The following is a 21,885-nucleotide window of genomic DNA, read 5'->3' on the forward strand; positions in this document are numbered from 1 at the left end:
CCAGGAATAGAGGTAAGACTGACTGGTCTAAAGTTACCCGGCTCATCCCTTCTCCCTTTCTTGAAAATGGGCACCACATTGGCCCTTCTCCAGTCCTCAGGGACCTGGCCAGAGCACCACGAGTGCTCGAACAGCTATGCCAACGGCTCAGCTATTACACTGGCCAATTCTTTCAGCAGCTGTGGATGGAGGTCATCCAGGCCTGCTGACTTGTACCCATCCAGCTCCTCCAGGAGCTCCTTAATTATTTCAGAACTAACCGTAGGCAGACTGGTGCCATGTGGACATCCATCAATGATCGAGGTGGGGGAATTGGCTTGGTTGGTACATAGTGTGTGTGTGTGTGTGTGTGTGTGTGTGTGCATGCATGGATATGTATATATATGTATACGTATGTGTCTGTGTATATAACTGTTTTGCATATAAATGTGGTAGGTTATATATAAATGTGGCAGGTTCCCATCTGCATTTCAGCCATTTGGCTAATATCAAGCATTTTTGGCACCAAGGGGAGGTGATAGGGCTGGCTCTGGCCCTCCTGGTGCTAGCCTGGTCTTATAGTACCTCTGGGCCTGGTACCACTTCCCCTCATGGGAAGCAACTGCCTGTTGTTTGTTTGTTTGTTTGCTTGTTTTAAGGCCCCCCCCCCAACAAAACAAAACAAAAAAAAACACTAAGCAAAGGTACCTATCAGCATGTTTGCCCCAATGGGCCATGTGTTTTATAGTCAGGATCAGGACTGGCTGAATTTAATCAGCTTTGTAGTTGGTTTCTATTGCTGAGCATATGTTGCTTTTGGAGGCTGTTCAATGATAGACAATGTATTTAATTAGGTTTCCTTGTACACAAACGTAAGATAAGGGACTTCCCTCCCTTCCAACCATGCTGATTGTGGGTGGAGACTCATCCTGTACTCAAGTAAATATGGTATCTGTTTAATCACTAGCCATGAACCTTTATACCAAAAGTTTTTTTTTATTTGCATAAACTTTTGGGGAAGTTATTCAGCATTCATCAAATCTCAATAAGAGCAAGATACAGTATTGTGTGTCTAGTTTTGCAGATTAGTTTTGCAGCAAAAAATGGCAAATAGCAAATAAAAGTCACACTATTTTTTCAAAGAAGAAAACTTTGGAGAACCAAAGTTTATTTGGAAATATACAAGAATCAAGATGTATTTGACAATATCTTATTCATATAAAATATTGCCAAATAAACCTTGGTTCTTAATTAGATCAGCAGACATAAGGCTGAATGCTGTTTAGTCATCAGTGTAGACCAAGTCAGACTGTCTGCTTCTTACCTAGTGATGCAACTGTTGACAAATGCATTCAGACATGGCAACTTTGTATAGATCAGGCTATACAAAGAGGGTTTTTTCAGAACTTGAAATGTATATGCTTAAATTACTTCACAAAGAATTTACAAACAGTGAATAAATTAGGGAAAAAACAGTCTATCTGCAAATATTTCACAAACAGGAAAAAAGGCTAAACTTTCTCAAATTATTCACCAGAAATAATTTAACCAGGTCTACCCCTTCCTGTAATTCAGCAATGCTATGATTCGTAGCTAGTGAGTCACACTTGGGCTCCATAGCAATTAAACTGTAGAAACTCAGCTCAAGGGCAAAAGCCACAGTCTCCCAGCTTGAGATGAGAGCTTCAGCACAATGCTGATGGGTAGCTTAAAAGCAGTTGTTGTCACCATTCATTTGTTTGTTCTGCAATGAAAGGGAAAAACATATTCTATCCTATAAGTAGATTATTGGTAAAATATATTTTGTTAATATTAATAGACTAATGAGTTGTTTTAAAAAGTCCCCAAATCCCTGTGGTAGGTATTAGCCTTTGGTTTCCAGTTACTCAAGCTTTTTACAAGTCTTAGAGATCTCATAAACTTTGAATGTTGTAGTAAAAATATTTATAGGGTAAGTCAAAGAAAAACATAAAATTGTGTTTGAGGAGAACTTTTGACATGAGTATAACTATTTATCCCCACTTATGTGTTTTTATTATTAAAAAAAGCTGGACGGTGTGACCCCACTAAAAATGATAGCTATTTAAACAGAAGGGTTGGAGAGCATTTAGTGTTAGCATTTCCTTTGCTAAATTATTAATATTTACCAAGGGAAATCCTTAAATGTTTTTAATTGAAAAAGACAGCCAAGTGACTACAGTGGTGTCTCGGAGTATGTGGAGTTACTGCAAAACAGTGATTGGTATAGATGGCAGCCCAGGTGCCCCATTGGGCTGTTTCCCTCAGCTGCAATTCAGAGTAGGGTTGGGCCTGGTTATCAGTAAGGGCCAAATCCAGAAAGGGACTGGGATGTCTAATTGCCATTTTGGGTGCCTAAGTCTAACATTTTGGCACCATTGAGAATCTCAAGTGTCAGGCTTAAGTCCCTACCTGCATTTCTGTTGATGTGCATATGCACAGCTACCCCATTCCTGAGGTGCCTGAACTGCTTGGAGATCTGGCCATGCCTAATGCCTGGTTGTTTTTTCAAATTTGATGCTTCCCTGCCTATCTTGACTGCAGAGCCTGATCTAGAAAACATACTCAAAGCATGTTTGTGTGTGGGCCGTGCCCCGATCCCACCTTTGTCGCCATGTGCGGCTGCGATTCCGATCTCATTCCTGTCGCCATGTGCGAGCGGGGGGGCGAGCCGGGCCCGTCTTCGTTGCACATGGGCTGTGGCTGGCAGCCCGGGCACACAGGGCTGGAGAGAACTGCGGAGCGGTTCGGCACGCGCGAGTTAGAATTAGTTATGGAGGCATAATGGTTGATTGAAAAGATTGTTTACTTACACCCAAAGATGGTATTCGTGTAGGCTGGACAGGTTTCCAGGCACAGCTCCCACTTAGATCCTCGCTAGAGGAACATGACAAATTGATTGCTCCCACGGAGTTGTTCAGGCTCCGCGGGTCCGGTTCAGTTGGATTCGAAAAGTTTCCCCGGAGTTACTTAGGCTCCCCAGGTCCGAAGTTACAGGAAAGGGATTGCACTCGGCGACAGGGAGAGGCGAGAAGCGAAAGCTCCGTAGGCTTGGTTCTATTGCCTCTATTGCCTGCTTAGGGGAGGCGCACCGGGTCCGCGAGGGTCTGCAGCGCTTGGAGATCTTCACACAGAATCTCTCTCGTCCTCCCTCCTCCAGCTTGGGCGGAAACTACCCAAGCCTTTTGTACGGCTAGCAAGCCAATCGCTAGCCGCCACGTGTGCCTACATTAGGAATGGGCCAATAATGTGGCGCAAATCCGAATACAAATGGCGGGAACTCCTTTGCAGCGTGTATCACTATGATGCAAAAGAAATGCACCCTGCAAAGAAGCTGTAATCTGGCGGGAAATCATAGTTTCATAGATAGTTTCATAGATGTTAGGGTCGGAAGGGACCTCAATAGATCATCGAGTCCAACCCCCTGCATAAGCAGGAAAGAGTGCTGGGTCTAGATGACCCCAGCTAGATACTCATCTAACCTCCTCTTGAAGACCCCCAGGGTAGGGGAGAGCACCACCTCCCTAAAACTACCCAATCCCCCGTTGCACCAGAGTTCTCTGTAGCAGCAGAGAACTCTACCGTGCAAAGAAAGCGACAAATAATTTAGCGGTGCCGAAGCACACACATAAACAAAAATCACACCTTTGGGTTGTGACAGTTTTATGGTTCAGGCCTCTCCCAAAGGACAGTTTATGTCAAGACTTGTAGGGTGGGCTGGCTTTATCTGTCTCCATTACACCAATCTAGAAAATGGAGACCCATCTGGCAGGCGGGAGATCCATTTTTAACTCCCACCTTTCCAACCCCGTTCTCCCATGTTTTAGGAGAGACCTTAACTACCAGGCTGTTGGGTACTTGAAGTGAATCTCTTCTGTTGCAGCTTGTTCCACTGCAGAGTTCCCATTTAAGCTCCGAAACAAGGGGGTGGATTTTTTAAAGCTCCAGTGAAGATCTGACCGTAAGTGTCCCAGTGCTGGTGTGTATTAAATATTTGTGGAAATCCAGCCTTTACTTAGCTTCCTAAATGGGAGCCAAGTTGTTTTGGGTGCCAAGCTTTAGAGCTGATCAGGAATTTTTTCGTTAGTAGGATTCTCTGAGAGAATGTTCTTACAAAATATTTTTTTTTACTAAGAAAATTCCACTTTCTGCTTAAAAGAAATGCTGATTTTTCTGTAGTAAAAATCCAGCAGGTCGTTTGGCTGCCTTCCTGGAAGGCTCCTGTCACACAGGCATGAAGCAAAGTTGACAGGTACCTTTGAGGCAGGCAGGAACTAAGGAGCAGAAACTACTTTTCCCCCCTGGATCTTCCAAAATAGAATTTATCTGGGAATCTTCTACCGTGGACATGACCGTATCCATTTTCTGGCCAGTTGTACTGATGTTTTGTTAAACTAACTCAGAGCTCTTGAAAATGTGGCCCATAGTGTAGGCTGGCTTTTGTTCATGCTCCCCACACAGCTCTATCAATGTAATTTGTTTGACATCACTTTAAGTGTGGTGAGCTGACTGGCCTTACAGCAGTACTGAGCACTGCTGGTCTGACAGTGTTAACAGACACCTGGAGCTTTTTATTGCTATTATAAAATGGTGGCTCAGTTAGCATGCTGTCCACTTTGTTTAGACAGAAAATAGCTATAGTTTTCAAAGTTACATGCATGCTGCAAAATGAATATCTGGTGTCACATGTTCAGTATCAAGTCAGTCTTAGTTTTAAGAATGCTCTTTTATGAGACTGATCAAGAACTTGCCTCTATCCTCTTCCCATTAGTTTCTTTACTATAGACAGCGCAACATTACTTCTTCTTAAGATACTTTGAGAAACAATACAGAAACAATTTCATGAGCATGCTCACTTTTTTTGCAAACTACAAGTTGCAACATAAAACCACCATATAATCTTCTAGATTATGTGAGATTTATAGTTTGATAAGCCATTAAATCAGGTAACAATTTTTAAGGAACATCAGGAAAAAATATGTTTTAATGCTGTCATTTTACTGTTCTGCTTTCTTTGTATGATCCTGTTTTTAATCAGCTCCCATGGTGAGAGCCATGGATAAATACCACTTTCACATGTGCACACAAGTTCTGAACTTTGAACAAATGCATTATGTTAATACATATTAATCTATTTACTTACTTAGCCTGTCTCTGGTCATAGCCAATAAATCCATAAACTCAGGCACTGCTGATTCTGCAATGTGTATACAAGTATATATAGTACACAAGAAGAAACTGAAAATTTGTCAACTCATGGGAGAAGCCTCAGTTTTAAAAATGCATCTTCACACTTTGCAAAGTTGCACCTACGAAAGGAGTTGTTTACTTTTTTTTTAGTATAGATAGTTTTATATTCATAGATTCATAAATGCTAGGGTTGGAAGGGACCTCAACAGATAAAGTCAGACCCCCTTTCTAGGCAGGAAAAAGTGCTGGGGTCAGATGACCACAGCCAGATGCCTATCCAGACTTCTCTTAAAGACTCCCAAGGTAGGGGAGAGCACCATGTCCCTTGGAAGCCCATTCCAAATTTTGGCTACCCTTACTGTGAAGAAGTTTTTCCTGATATCTAAACTAAATCTGCTCTCTGTCAATTTGTGACCATTGTTCCTTGTTACCCCAAGAGGTGCCCTGGTGAACAAAGCATCTCCGATCCCTTGCTGTGTCCCCCTAATGAATTTGTAGGCGGCCACAAGATCACCTCTCAGCCTTCTCTTGAGGAGGCTGAAGAGGTCCAGGTCCTTCAGTCTCTCCTCATAGGGCTTGTCCTGTAAGCCCCTAACCATACGAGCGGCCCTCCTTGGGACCTTCTCGAGTCTATCAACATCCTTCTTGAAGTACGGCGCCCAAAACTGGACGCAGTACTCCAACTGCGGTTTGACCAATGCCACATAGAGGGGAAGTATCACCTCCTTGGATCTATTTGTCATGCATCTGCTGATGCATGATAAAGTGCCGTTAGCTTTGCTGATGATTGCATCACGCTGATGACTCATGTTCATCTTGGAGTCCACTATGACTCTGAGATCCCTTTCCGCTGCTGTGTTGCTGAGAGGGTTACTTCCCAGCCAGTAGGTGTGCTGGATATTTTTGCACCCTAGGTGCAGCACTATGCACTTGTCCTTGTTGTACTGCAACCTATTGTGTACTGCCCACTTTTCTAACCTGTCCAGGTGTGCCTGCAGTCGTTCCCTACCCTCCAGAGTGTGCAATTCACCCCACAATTTAAAATCATCTGCAAACTTGGACAGAGTACGCTTCACACCCACATCCAAGTCACTGATGAAGATATTGAAGAGTACAGGTCCAAAGACTGAACCCTGCGGGACCCCACTACACACATCCTTCCAGGTCGATACTGACCCGTCGACTATCACTCTCTGGCTGTGACTAGTAAGCCAATTTGCCACCCACCGGACTGTGTAAACATCTATGTCACAGCCTCTTAATTTATTTATGAGAATAGGATGAGATACTGTATCGAAGGCCTTGCTAAAGTCCAAGAAAACGACACCCACCTCTACTCCTGCATCTAAGCATTTTGTGACCCTGTCATAAAATGAAACCAGATTGGTCAGGCATGATCTACCTGCTACAAATCCATGCTGGTTTCCCTGCTGCATTATTTTTCCTTCAGGACTCCCACAAATATGATCCTTCATAATCTTCTCAAAGACCTTTCCAAGGATGGAGGTGAGACTAACTACAGACTATTGTACATACACTGCAGGGTTAGATGTTCTTGCCTTAGAATTTGATCTTGAAATTACTTTACCAATTTTTCAACAAGTAAAATTCAGCCTGGTACAGAGGCAAGAGCTGTGTCACTTTACTGTGCATGTGATCAAATGGGGCTGGTGTTGGGCTTCTGTGATGGATAGATTTTATGTTAGGTCTCTTCAGAAGGCAATTAATTTAATGGGACTATGCAAGTGAGCAAAAAGTATTCACTTGTATCTGTAGTATGGGGCCATGAGATGATCATTTGACATTAAGGCATTGTCCCACCCCGCCACAGAATTGCCTGATATTATGAATTTTTGTGCATGTTAATGCTGCAAAAATGACACACCTTTTTGGGGCCTTACTGCTGATTGGCCTTGTAGAAAAAGTGTGTTTTTAGTTTAAATTATGTACCAAAATAGGCTGTTTTGTTTAGAAGAAGGAATGTTTGATGTCGTGTCCTGAATGGGGTGTAGGATTGCTCAGGGGAATTAATCTTGGCAGCGTCTCTTTTTTTATTTTTATCTTGTGTATTAGCAGCTTTCCATGCATCTCAACAACTATAGGACAGAAGCTTCCAGAGCATGACATTACCTTAACTTGACTGAACAAACTGCTACTAGTTTTGTAGCTGTTTTTCCCCCTCTAGGAACTCTGACTTCTATAAACGTCTCCTGAGCTTGCTCTCTGTACTATACCAGGGGGTCCAGTAACAACTTAGTGAAGACAGATGTTAATGCAAAGTGAGCAGAAGCTAAAAGACTCACAGAGCAACATTGGCAGGTCTCCTCATTTTTTCAAATTTCAGTGTAACAACACCCCCCCCTCAACCCCCCCCCCCAAAAAAAACCCAACAACACCCCCCCTCAAAACTCTACCACCCTCTCCATTTTGGCCTAAAGCAGGGTTCTGGTGTATGTAGTTCATCAAGACACACTCTCCTGAGCTCCTTAAACACACAGCTAGATCAAAATAAAGTATGAAGAGCATAAAGTAGCTCACAGACACCATTTATTAACACAGAGGCCTGCTGCAGGAAGAAACTGAGCCAGTAAATATTCTCCTTGAGTAGTAAAATAGCTGCTGTAAGGAGTTATAAGAACTTTTGTGAGCTGTAATTCCCTAAGGAAAAAAACAGAGGTTTTTACAATCTTTCATCTCTGCTTGAAAGTAGAAATAAAAAGACTGACCCTAAACTACTAGGTGCTTGTGAGCAGCCTACTAATATGTCATCTTCTCTCTGGTCTTAAAGTAAAAAGAGAGATATGGAAATAAAACAAACCCAAAAACAGCAACGGGCAACTTTATGAGCATTTAGTACTTCAAAGTACCCAGTCTGGAAGAAATGTCCTCTGGACTGGCAGTATTCAGAATCAAGAGTTCAGCAGCTTTAAACTGCTTAATTGATGAAAATACTGCATAAGAAATGAAAGATCTTGGGTACTCCTGATATATAATCTTATACTCCAGTAGTAGGAAAACTAAGTAATGCTTACCTATTTATTATTCACTTTTATATGCTGCATTTTATCCAAGCAAGTTTGATGTCATAAATACAACGCCCCTGTAATGATAATTATAAGTAAACATTATTGCTTTTTTTCTGATGAGCAAACTGAGACTGATGGAGGTGTATGCTTACCTAAGTGGTGTTTGATTTAGTGCCCCTCTAGTTGGGCGGTGTCTGATGGGAAATATGCAGGTTTGTCAAAGGTATCCAAAATCAATCAGCACCTTTGAAAATTTTGGGGTATGTAATGTACCAAGGTTTATGCGAAGAATCAGATGTAGAGCTGGAAACAAAAGGCTGGAGTTCCCTTGACTATAGTGGCTAAGAGGGAGTCCAGCAGAGAGCAATGAGAAAATGGTTAGGGGGCTGGGGCACATGACTTCTGAGGAGAGGCTGAGGGACCTGGGCTTATTTAGTTTGGAGAAGAGAAGACTGAGCAGAGATTTAATAGCCGCCTTCAGCTACCTGAAGGAGGGTTCGAAAGAGGATGGAGCTGGACTGTTCTCAGTGGCGGCAGATGACAGAACAAGGAGCAATGGTCTCAAATTGCAGCAAGAGAAGTTTAGGTTAGATATAATGAAAAACTTTCTCACAAGGAGGGTAGTAAAGCACTGGAACAAATTACCCGAGGAGACTAAGGAATATCCATCCTTGGAGGTTTTTAAGACCTGATTAGATAAAGCCTTTTCCGGAATGATCAGTTGGGGATGGTTCTGCTTTGAGCAGGGGGTTGGACTAGATGACATCCTGAGGTCCCTCTTACCCTAATTTTCTACGATTCTATGATAAATAATTTTTGTGATATGAATGTGCTTCTCACTTAAATTGCATTCTTCTATTTTACAGAATAGTAGGAGTACATAAGGCAAGTCTTTATATTGATTTATTTTTTATAAAAGCTTAATTTATTAGTTTTAAATATGATGTCCATTACTGTTGGCAATAAAAGAAATGAACAGAAATTTAAGTTCTCAGGTATGGAATCTCTTAGCTTTATCAGTACTGAGACAGAAAATCAGTTGTTCAAATAGAAGTGATACCAGTGCATCTGCTGCACGGATCCTTTCTTTTTTGAAGAAACTGTAGAGGGAAACTTAGCTGTACAGTACTTAACCCTGTTTTATGATGAATGTTCCAGCATCAGGAATGTGATCACCCTCAAAGGATTTAGGTGCATAAAAAGGAATGAGTATCTGGACAGCCACATAGAGAAACAAGAATGATTTCCTTGTATGGCACACAAATGACAGTGAAATACAATAAAAAGAAATGCAGCTGAATGCGTGCTGCATGCCAGAGCTGTGCTTGCAAATAATGAGTTAAACGCAGTAAGTTGATTGAAATAAATGTGCTCTTTTTTTCCCTGTATGGACAGCCGAGTCTCTAACAAGAACCACGTCTGTAATAAAAGTAATGATGTCTATAGCAGGAACTTGTAGTGCAAATCAAACATACCATTAGCTTGTCAGGCTCAGCCAAGTGAAATAACAAGCAGCTGGGTAGAGCTGCACACTGAAATGGAAAACTGTTGCTCCTTAACAGAAGATTTCCTCAGAGAAAATTAAGCACGAGGGGCAGCAACAGACCTGGTTATTCATGAGCATGGTGTCATGGGGAGGTCAGTGGAAGGACCTTGCTTAAACCATCATTCTGATTCAGGAAATGCTGCCTGACTACTGAAGTTAGCACAGCAAAACTCTGTCTGACACCTCAACAAGTAAATCAGTGCAGCAAAAAAGTATCTGGCACTGTGCATGGCCCTTGCCACTGAAGGAAAATGGAGAAGGAAGTTGAAACATGCAGTTTCCCATCTGACTGGCCATATTTGGTCATGGGGCCCAACTCTTTAGATTCTAGGGTGCATAAAGAAGGATGGAATGTGCTTAGTTAGAGGGTACAAGGTTTTCTAAAATGTCTGTGGAAGAATTAAATAATTTGTAAAGAGCAACATTTCAGTATTGGAGAGGAGAGGGATTCTGGTGCTGACTGGATAGGGTTTGGTGGTTCTGGTAGCGTATGTTTTCAGCCAAAACCGAGATGTTTTTGATGTCTGATGCACTTTTACAAGCTGTTGGATGCCTGGCTTTGTGTGGCAGAATGGAAAATTGTTTTGGAGTCTTCCTTTGGCAGACTCCAAAATAATATGAGGGTGCCTATTAGGGCTATGTGAAGCTTTGGACCACAGTTCGGATTCGGAAAAGATTTGGATGATTCAGAGGCTGAATCTGCATGTCCGAATCAAATCGCTAGCTGCTGTTGGCTTTTCAAATCGATTCGGAAAAGATTTAGAGAGTCAGAGGCTGTCCGTATGGGGAAACAGAAACTTAGACAACACAGATGTCAGATTCAGATTGAGACTAACACAGAACTCAGGGTCTTAGAAGAAAGAGATATATCATTTTAGGTACACATTACAACACAGAAGAAGAACAGGAAGTACAGTAGTAGTCACACATTCACATTAATAGATTACCACAGAAGAAGACACCATATATAGTTATTAATAATCAAAGACAACAATACCCAACTACCTGTGGGGGCACGTTCCTCACCAAAAAAACACTGCCTCCAGTCTCTCAGGCCTGATCCTGAGAGGGAACAAATTACAATGCAAACCACTTTTCACAGCCAGGCCTATGAACTTCACTTCATCAGCCTCCTGGGTATAGAAACTCATGGACTCAATATAGATTAGATAGTGGAATTCTGACACACTGCAACGTGCCTGACATCTCACTCCCCAGCTACCTCTGCACTTCTACATCCCCTTTTCTCCCTCACCCCAGACTGTCCCTCGCCCCCTGACACCTCCATTTCCATTTTCACTGACTGGCTTTCTTGCCTGCATTGTGTGCCAGGCCAGCCTCTGGCTTCTTCACTATTCCTTCCATCCAGGACCAATTGCAGGTACTTCCTCAGCCTGACAAAGGGTTTTTCAACCCAAAAGCTTCCTAAGATATATATTTTTTTAAGTATTTTTTTCATAATAAACATATAGACATAAAACACAAGATAAGCCATCACACACCATGAGTAACATCATATATCTAACACAACACAACATTTTTACTTCTTGCTGTCAATTCCTTTATAAAAAAAGAAAGGCTCTGTGACAGGTCCATTTGGGTACCTTTGTTGGTGCTGCTGATGTTACTGGTGTTGAGCCAGCTAAGTTATTTTGACCTGCCGTCATTTACAGTGGTGGACCGGACCGAGGCTGTAGGGGAGGAGGAGACCGCACCGGGGCACACTGCCGTGTTGTGCAGAGGCCCCAGCACCAGTGCGGGTGAACCTGAACACAAGTACACACAGACACGTACACATATAGAGTCGCACAGTGAGAGCACACCTTGACACGCTAGAGAAGAACCAGCTCCTACTTGAGAGGAAAGAAGGGCTCTCTGACAGTTTGGCTACGTGATGCTGCTGGTGCTACTGCTAGTGCTCAGTCAGTCACTAAGTTATTTTACCTGTTGTCATGTAAAGTGGTGGACTGAACTGAGGCTGTAGGGGAGGAAGAGGCCTCACTGGGGTGCACTACCATGTTGTGTAGAGGCGCCAGCGCCAGTGAGGGCACACCTTAACACACACACACACACACACAGTGTCACCCACCCACATCACAAGTGTTGCCTGTTAGCAGCCAGAGGTGCAGGGCCCCAGAAGCCAGACTCCTCCTGCACCTATCTCTTTGACAGCTGGCAGGCTTCGTGGCACAGCAGGGCCTAGCACCCAGGCCTGCAGTAGTTCTTTTCACCCCCCTGACCCCTAAGAAAGACACAGTCACACAGGCACCCATGTCACAAGTTTTGCCTGTCAGCAGCTAGAGGTACAGGCCCCAGAACCCAGACTCCACCTGCACCTATCTCCTTGACAGCTGGCAGGCTTTGTGGCTGCAGCAGGGCCTAGCAGGCCTGCAGTTTTCACCCCCCTGGGCCTTAACACACACACAGTGTCACCTATGTCACGAGTTTTGCTTCTCAGCAGTTTGAGGTGCAGTTTCCCAGAAACCCGTGCACCTATCTCCTTGAAACTTGGCAGGTTTTGTGGCCTCAGCAAGAGCTATCACCCCTGCAGTTTTCACCCAGCTGTGGCTTAACACACACACGTGACATGAGTTTTGCTTTCAGGATTTTGAGATGCAGTTTCCCAGAAACCCCTGCACCTATCACCTTGAACTTGGCAGGCTTCATGCTCTCAGCAGAGGCTACCACCCCTGTAGGTTTCATCTGAATCAGCCGAACAACAAAAAAGTTATAGCTATTTCATTGATTCCCCATTACACTCTATTGCCGAATCTCTGAATAGGCTCCAAAGCTTGGGAGCCGATCCAGCCGAATTGAAGTGGAAAAACAATTTGGAGCTCTGAATTGAATTGCCAGCATCTGAATCTGCCGAATCTGGATCCGAATCGAATAGTTCCCTATTCACACAGGCCTAGTGCCTATAGACAATGAGGGTGCCTAGACATATGCTCCGACACATTCTGATTAGAACACATCGGAGCCGAGCCAACGGATCGAGTCTGCTGGAGCGCTCCAGTTAGAACACTCTGCTGTGCTGCAGTGTCTCATGTATTCAGTGTCCTGCATTTCAAAATGCCAGCAGAGGCACTTTAACTAAATCTTGTTGAATGAGCTTTAGTTAAAGTGCCCCCACCACCATTTTGACATGCAGGACACTGAACACATGAGACGCTGCAGCATCTTAATGGCCCCCTCTCTCCACCCCCCCCACACACACACTCAAGCACATGTATAAGCACCCTGATTTGCTGCCTGGGATGCATCAGGCTGTCTATGTCTGCGTGCTGCCAGATTGACTGAAAAGAGCAGCAAGGGCCCTATTTATCAAGCAGAACCTGGCGAGTGACTGCAGGCTGTTCCACATACATGTTTCCACTGGGCTTTTGCTGTTCCTTATCTCCTAATCATCTGGTTCCTGACTTTGGTCCCTGCCTTCTGATTTGTGACTTTGGTACCCTGTCTTCTGTCACCCCCCACTGGCTCTAGGTTACTTCTGACTTCCAGCTCTTCTTACCAGGCCAGACCATGTGTCCTGGTCATGTGACAGACTGCCCTCCACTCCCTTATGGCCCAAGCTTTTTACCAAAACAGGTTGTCCTCTGTACACAGCTTTAGACTTGGCTACCTGGATGCACATCTTGCACGTACCGATGGCTACTCTAAGAGACCCAGGTACCACCATCGAGGCAAGGCTTCACAGAGCACTGACTTGCAAGCTTAGCAACATCTTTAGTGGTCCTGCCAACTCCAGCTGTTTGACTTGCAAGTTGAAGGTGTCTCTGGATGACTTCAGTAGTGAAAAAGGAATCCCAGGGTTTCATTAAGCAATGTTGTCTCTTGATTCAAGCACAGTCTCCCCTGTTGTGTCTTTTGAAGACATGGTGGTGTCTACCCAACAGTCCTCCCTGCTTCAGATACTACCCTGTCTCTTCCATCCTGATATGATTGAATTGGTTCGATAGACCATAATGGATTCAGGGGCATCAGGGAATTTCAAGCATCTGCACATGGTTAGGGCTTGCCAGATGCCTATATAACCCATGGACTTGCTGAGGTGAATGGACTTGGATTGATGGCTTCCCCCTGCCATCTGGGCTGTTCCCATAGAAGACTGTTCTGCTGGAGATCACTGCATGGGACCCATAGGATGTTCTGCAGTTTAAGCCAGTCACCTCATTTCCCAGTCATCTTGTTTGTTCCATGTGGATGAGCGAAAACAAGCGTTTCAAAGGGCAATGGTTTTTAGGTTTTGCAATGCTCCCTTAACTTTTCAGTGCTTCATCAATATTTTCTGCAATGTGCTAGATCAGTTTATCATCATCTACTTGGATACTATTTTAATATTTTCAGGAGCCTGACTCTATACTTATTTTGCATTGTAGTCCAGAGAGATACCATAAAAGCAGCTATAAAACAAGGAGGAAAAACCTGAATTTGACAGGTGCTCCTTTGAGCTCTTAGTATTTATAATTTCCCCATAGGGATTAATTACAGACTTGCATAAAGCAGTGGCAGTGATGGAATGGCCTTCCCAGAGAAAGGCCTGAGAGATTCAGCTTTCTATGGGATTTGCCATTTTTATAAGCTTTTTCATCAGTGGATTCTCTCAGCTGGTAGCCCCACTCAAAACTCTGCTCAGTAAAAGTGTCTTAAGAAGCCTGCTTGGCCTCTGAGGAACTTACGTGGGCATTTACCTCTGCACCCATCCTGCTGAACTGCTCATTGTACAAGCTGAACTGCTGAACTGTTCCTGCTGAACTGTTCATCATACCATCTTGCTAAACTGTTCATTGTACCAGCTGATGAATCACACTGCCCCACTCCCCTTATGCCAGGTGACCTAATCCTGTCCTATCTAAACCCAGCTATCAAGATGTGCCTCTTTTTTCTTCTGAGGTTTCAAGATGTGCCTCTGTTTCTAAGGGTGCCCAAGAACTGAAACACGAGGCTGCTGACAGAGATGAACCCCTGCCCCCCACACTTACCAGAAGAGGATGAGTGTTAGTTCTACCCCACTCTGCAGCACCTGTATAGATCGAGCACTTCAGCAGGACTTTTTGGCCTTTTATCTAAAGCTGATTCAATCAGCTATTAGATAAACATGCCAAAAAAGCTCCACTGAAGTGCCTGATCTATACAGATGTTGGATGAGCTTTGTCCAACTAATATGATGCCTCTCCTGGGCATGCTCTGGACTTGGTGTGGGAGTGTGCTGAGTTTAAATTAAAGCACCATTTTGTTTTTTTTCCCCCATGTCTACAAACAGTTATTGACTCTGCATGACATACCCCTTGTGAAATGCATTGATCTTGTGTCAATTCTGGGGTGCCAGTGTCTAGGTCCGGGATGAATTCAGATATAAAAAAATACATAAACGCCTGCACCATATTCTGTGCTAAAAACTTCTGAACCAAACTTCTTGGCCTCTACCTAATCCAGTGGTTGTCATCCTCTTTAGACTTTAGGCCCCTTGGAAAATGCTGGCTCTAAACTTTCACTTTTTTTGTTTTTTACTACAAAAACATAATAGAACAATTCTTCTGTTGCAAAGAATCATACCTCTGCAATGGGATTGGGCCCTGGATCCTGGTACCACTCCTGCCTGATCCCACATACTGGGATGGGGTACCCGGTGCAGTACACAGGGCATGGGGCTCCCCATGGGTGCAGAAATTTGACAGCAGGGAAGTGGTGCCATCTCTCTCCCACTGCCAAATTTCTGGACCTGTGGGGAGTCCCACAGGCCAGATGACTCCGTGCCTCAGGATGGATCTGGCTTTTGGGCTGTGGGTTGAGCACCCCTGCTCTATACCATATATCTGTTTCCCAGCTCTAGGCTGAAAACACCTATCCAAACCAGGCTGTTCCACAGGCACTATTTGGTAATGTCCAATGACATGAGAAATATGTGGTCAGCTAGATCTTAGATTCAAAGTGAGTTCAGGAGTAAGTATAATTTAGGTTTTGGAACAAAAATACAGGCCAGAGGAACAGCTTTGGGAACCTGGAGAATGAGTTCACACCTCTGAATTAGTAGAATGGTTGTCCTAAGCCCAAGCATTGAACACCAGGACGATGCCTCCAGAGAGGGGTGGGGTACTATCAGTAACCTGAACAGCCAGACCTGATAGGTTGGCTTGGTCTTCTGGGATGTGTTGGTCTGGCTAAATCCATCCATATGGCTGAAAGAGGGAGCCGCTTTCCTATTTGAGCTCCCCATTGGCAAATGGCTGACAGAAGTTGCTCAGCACATTTCTCCTGCTGTATTTGCTGCCTTACTGCTGAACGTGTATCTACTGCAGAGGTGACCTGAGCAGGGTGCGGGGCCCGGAGCAAATCAGCCTGTGCAGGGCTCCGCCTCTGGACTCAAGGAATTTGGCGGCGGGGCGGGGAGGTGCTGAGTGGCCAGAGGCACTGGATTTGGTGGCAGATTCGGCAGTGGGCGGGGGGTTCCAAGTGGCCGGATGTGAAGTTGGCGGCAGCACGACCTAGCTCCATGGGGCCCCCCAAAGTGTGGGGCCCAGGGTGGTCGTCCCAATTTGCGCCCCCCAGGGACAGCCCTGATCTTCTGATTTCTGATTCCTGGTTTTTGACTTTGCTTCCAGTTTCATGGCTTGTGACTCCAGCGTCTTGCTTTCTGCCATGAGTCCCTAGCCTGTAGAGTTGCTTCTAAATTTTTGGCTCTTATCACTGGGCCAGATCTCCCAAGTCTAAGTTGTGTGACATCTGTGCATGATGTGTGGTCTGGAAGCCAAACTTTTTTTCTTTAAATGCTGTGAAGAATCCTGGTATTCATATCTGTGACTAAGTTTAGTGGTTAGATATGAACACAACTTGTGTGCACATTTCTTATCATCTGGTCTGGCACTTGATATCTATCATAATGTTCATAGCTGGGTAGAAATATAGCATAATAGAAGCCAGCTTATTGACACTGGGGTAAGTCACAACCTGCTTAACTTTCAGGCCCTTGCAGCCATTTGCTGCAGCTTTGCTTCCTCCCTCAGCGGAAGGTAATTGGTGGCTCTGTGCAGCTGAACAGAGAAGTGGCATCCTTTGAAATAAAACCCACAGCATTAGCACTGACACCTTGGTTTCTTTGTTCTGCATTTGAATGATTTCTCCTTTCTGCTTCCAGAAGAGCTATTGTGATACTTGCTTTTCCCAGCTTCAGTCAGCTTCCTGTCCCAAAGGTGGTTCTATCTGAATAGATTGTCATTCTGTTGTAGTGATTCATCATGGTACCTGTTCTAGGTAATGTATGCTACTGCCCTGGCCACAGATGGAGACTTCCACATATGCATATAACAATTTTCCCTAGGTTCTGAATAACAATTGGCTGGCCATTTCTGGGTCAACAGAGCCCTTGTCAAGCATTTTATGGGATAGCTTCATCATAGTAGTCAGTCATAGTTTGGATGGGATTTTGTGCTACATTTGCGAGGGCTTAACTACTGGGTAGTGTAAGTTTGGAAGTCCAGTTCTGAAAAGATAAAATTAAAATCTCAAGTGCAGGCAAGCCTTTGTCACACAGGTAAATAAGTAGAGCTGTTTAGAAAATGGGGTGTGCGTGCGTGTGTGTATTAAGAATTTCTCTCTCTTCAAAATATTTGTATGAAATGTACTCCTTATTTGATTGGGGGGACATATTTTTAAGCCAAAAATCCTCATTTATTTTCTTTCCCTTTTTCTCTGGAAAACGGGAAAAATTAAAGTTCAGAACATGTTTTTAAAAATATTTTCACATTGTTGGGTTTTTTTTAAATATCCCCTTTTAACCAAAAAATGCTGGCCAGTTCCAAAAACAATTGCCATTTACAGCTCTTAGGGATGTGGAGAAAATAAGGTCCGAATGATGGCTGAAGTAATGATTTCCAAGATGACTGACATGCAGGGACTTTTATCTTTTCGACTATAAAATTTGATTGGTTTTCTTTCCTCCTGCCTCACTTCCTCCTTTCCCCTTTCTAAAAATTATTGCCATTCAGTTTGTTTTAATGAGGTTTATATAATGTCGTAAATGTTCTTGTTTAGAACTGTAATTATTCCTTATGATTAATTCTGCTCACTTTGGAAAGCTGTGCAAGCCTTTCACTGGAGGGGTATGCCTTTTATGTTTATATGTTACTCTGTGGATAATGCAATTTGTCCAGGACTAGAGTTGCATCTGAGCAGGGAGCATTAAAGGCTTTCCTTTTTTTCTCCTGTGGCAATGTTTGGAAGCATTTTTGTAGAGTGCTTAGTATCCCTCCTCTCTGGGTTGGGATTAAGGTAATTGACAGGGTTTAAGGCCAGAGATTCCTTTAGCTATCCGATCTGGGGTTTATGGAGTGGAAGCATGCCATGTCCAAAGTTACTTCCCCTTTCTTTCTTTTATATTCCATTAGTCTGCCTGTGTTTTCCATTTAGAGGAATTCCTATAAATACATCTACTATAGCTGCTAATTGTGGGTAAAATACATACTACGTAAAGTCAGTGGGAGTTTTGCTAAAGTAAGAACTGCTGGATTTATCCCTTTGTATACTGCAAACTTTATTTGCAGGTCATGGAGTTATTTATCAAATCTTCATGTTGTATAGCTTCTTAGGAAAAGATCATTCAGATTTCTATTAGAGCTGTGTTGAAATAAACACTGTTGATCGAGGCAGGCTCAGTCTTACTACTGTTGAAGTGACCCTGTGCTGCTTCCTTGTATTAAGGGCAGGATGCTCGTGCAACGTACAGCGTATTTTTCCTCTATGTTTTATTAAAAAAAAAAAAAATCAGTTATAAGCAAAGAAAAGTGAAAAAACAGAATAGCAGTACATTAAAGCTTTAAACCAGAAGGAAGTAAATTTGGATGAGATAGGGTAAAGTAGCCTACATCAGAATATTTCACATATATGAATTTTATTCAGTACCAATTGTTTCCTGAGAGTTTAATGGCTAGAAATGCTTAACCTTTTGTAAAGTTTTGGCTTTCCTCCTATTAGATGGCTGTGAAATGCTAGAGTACAAATAAAACAATAATCCTAATACATTTGACTGTAAAATAAAGGAAGTTGCTTGCAATTAGTAGAACATTTCTGTTTTTGTGGAGTTTAACTTTGTTACATTTTTTTTGCAGAAACCTCTTGCCTAATAGGTTTGAGAAATGTGGGGGCAAGTTGGTAGCACAGCAATAATCCTTTCCTTTTTAACCTTTGAAGAACTAAATCCAAAATGTGGGGTTCTCATCCTATTTGTTCACGGAACTAAGGAGGCTGTCATGGAACCATAAGACAGTTTGAGGCTGTTGTCTGGTGCTGTTCTGCAGAGGACTGCCAATGGCAAGGAGGAGTAGGGGTTTGCAGAATTAATGCAGGAGGGTGGTTGGATAGCACTTGACCAGTGTGTGTACTTCTAATCAGTGCTTGTTTTTATATCAAATTCACTCATACAATACATAAAACTTCACCTCCTACCTCCACTTTAGGCCCAGCAGTTAATAAGTGTTTAGTTGAAATTAAATAATTCAAATAAACATGCAAGTAACCTTTTAGATGTCTCTGTGGAAAATAACACTTCAGAGAGACGGCTATCCCAGCATACCGCTTAGCTACATTCCCTTTCAAGCTGTTAAACCCCCATTAGCTGAAAGCGGTAGATCTCATTAGGTCATATTTACTGAAGGCACTTGTTTTCTGTGTCTAATTCAGTCAGTTACAGGACACGGAAGCGACAAAGCACGCTGTAACTGACCACCGATGGAGCCAGTTCTATTCATGGATTATGGCTGCTATGGTAACTAGATTTCCAGAACTCACCACAGCAAACAAGGAATGAATGGCTAGGTCAACACTCGAAATTAGATAGGAGAGAGATGTGTGTGGTGGGGGGTTTATGCAACTGTGTGTCTTGGCAGAATCATTTTGGGAGTTCTCCCAGAATATTCCAATATTCCAAATGTTGGAATGAAGACTCTAGTTAAAACTGAAAGGAGGACTCCTGTCTGAAAAATTGGCGGCACCCTTGGGTTCTTTAAATGAAGAGCTGTAATAAATTTGAACTAGGTACAACCTACATCCTTGCACTAGGTATGGATTTAACTTCAGAATAACCGTAAAAGCCCTAAAATATGCTTAATGATAAACTTTAAGCCAGAAATGAATTTCAAAAGGTCTATCCTGTACTAGTAATGATTTGTACATCAGAGTATCAGCCTTTTGATTAAATGTTCTATGTACAATGTAAGTTTTGTTTCCAGACCAGCCTTTATCATGTGCCAAAATGCAGTATTATATTTTGCATTTAGAGAGGTATGGCTTAGATGTTCTTTTAATATATCTTAAACTGAATGGTACCCTCTTTACTATTTGGGGAAATGGGAAACACAGGAGAAAACTTGCTCTGTGTTAAAATACCCACAATGAAATTTGAAGCAAGTTTCTTATTTTGAGAACATGTATTAGTAAATGTACTATGGGTTTGGACACACATGTTTATCTTGGTATAATAATAGAATGGATATGTGACGTACTGCACTACTTTGGTGTAACCTACTCCAGTCTAATGCAGAATCATACACCAAGGATAACTGGTATAAATTACACTGGGGTATGGGTTGGACTAACATGGCTAAGTACCTCTCTCTGGTATGAGCATTGTCTGTCTGCAGCATATCCCTGGGCGGTAGGGCTGTGCAAAATTTCACTGGCAGTTTTGTTTTGACACTGTTTCAACCTGTTTTGAGCTCAAAACAGCAAAATTGAAATGAAACTGAGAGCTTTGAAAGAGCCTCGAAACAAAATGAGGCAAGTTTCCAAGCTCAAGCTGGACTTGCCTGCAGGGAAACAGAAACTAAAGTAAGGAAAAGGGGGGGGGGGGCAGGGAAGGATTGCTCTCATGACTGTGTAGCTGGCCAGTGATTGTCATCCTTTCCTGAGGTCCCTTCCAATCCCATTGCCCTGGGGGAGGGCTGGAAAACCTGCATAAAAGGCAGCATTGTTTGAATTGCCCTGCTTTCTGCCTTGGTGTCAGTTGAGTGAGGGCACACCTTAACACACACACACTGTTACCCACCCATGTAACGAGTTTTGTCTGTCAGCAGCTAGAGGTGCAGGCCCCAGAACCCAGACTCCCCCTGCACCTATCTCCTTGACAGCTGGGAGGCTTTGTGGCCACAGCAGGGCCTAGCATGCCTGCAGTTTTCACCCCCCTGTACCCCAAGACAGACACAGTCCCACAAGCACCCGTGTCATGAGTTTTGAATGTCAGCAGCCAGAGGTGCAGGGGCCCAGAACCCAGAAGCCCTGCACCTATCTCCTTGATAGCTGGCAGGCTTCCTGGCCTCAGCAGGGGCTAGCATGCCTGCAGTTTTCACCCTGCTGCGCCTTAACACACACAGTGTCACCCATGTCACAAGTTTTGCTTGTCCACAGCTTGAGGTGCAGTTTCCCCCAAACCTGTCTCCTTGAAAGTTGGCAGGCTTCATGGCCTCAGCAGGGGCTAGCAAGCCTGCAGTTTTGACCCTGCTGTGGCTTAATACATACATGTGACATGAATTTTTTGCTTTCAAGACTTTGAGGTGCAGTTTGCCTGAAGCCCCTGTACCTATTTCCTTGAAACTTGGCAGGCTTCATGCCCTCAGAAGGGACTACGATTCCTGCAAGTTTCATCCAAATCAGGCAAGAAATGACAAGGTTATAGGCTGTTTTGAGCTTCCCCATTATAGCCTATGGACAAAACATTGAAACAGTGAAACTGTTTTGACGAAACAAAATAGAACAGCAGTTTCAAATTAAAATGAAATTCGAAACGAAAAGCCATTCCGTTGAAATGGAACAGTGCCATTTCACACAGCCCTCCTGGGCAACTGTTTTGTTTTCCCCTCCGGAGCCTCTGCAGCCTAGTGGGTGGGACCTGGAGCAGCAGGGCCAGGCAAGGAAGCTTGCTGCTGCTGTCAGGCCTCCAGTGGGTACTTCAGGGCAGCATGGGACTTGCAGTGGCAAGGAGCTTCCCTGCCTGGCCCCACTCTGCCCTTGTCCATTGGGTCCCACCCACTGGGCTGTGGAAGTCCAAGAGGGAGGGCAACAGGGTAGAGAGCCTGACCCTACAGCAGGCAGCCTGCCCCCTGCCCCCCTCCTGGTAGCGCATGCAATGGCAGG

At 43.7% G+C, this 21,885-nt stretch overlaps 1 long non-coding RNA gene across 1 annotated transcript in view; it reads left to right on the forward strand.

Annotated features, from left to right (window-relative positions):
- The window catches only part of LOC132250947 (uncharacterized), a 227,778-nt gene that overhangs the window by 65,047 nt on the left and 140,846 nt on the right, over positions 1-21,885 (forward strand). The window lies entirely within an intron of this gene.

This window comes from Alligator mississippiensis, chromosome 5 (assembly GCF_030867095.1).
Source record: "Alligator mississippiensis isolate rAllMis1 chromosome 5, rAllMis1, whole genome shotgun sequence".
NCBI classification, from domain to species: Eukaryota; Metazoa; Chordata; order Crocodylia; family Alligatoridae; genus Alligator; species Alligator mississippiensis.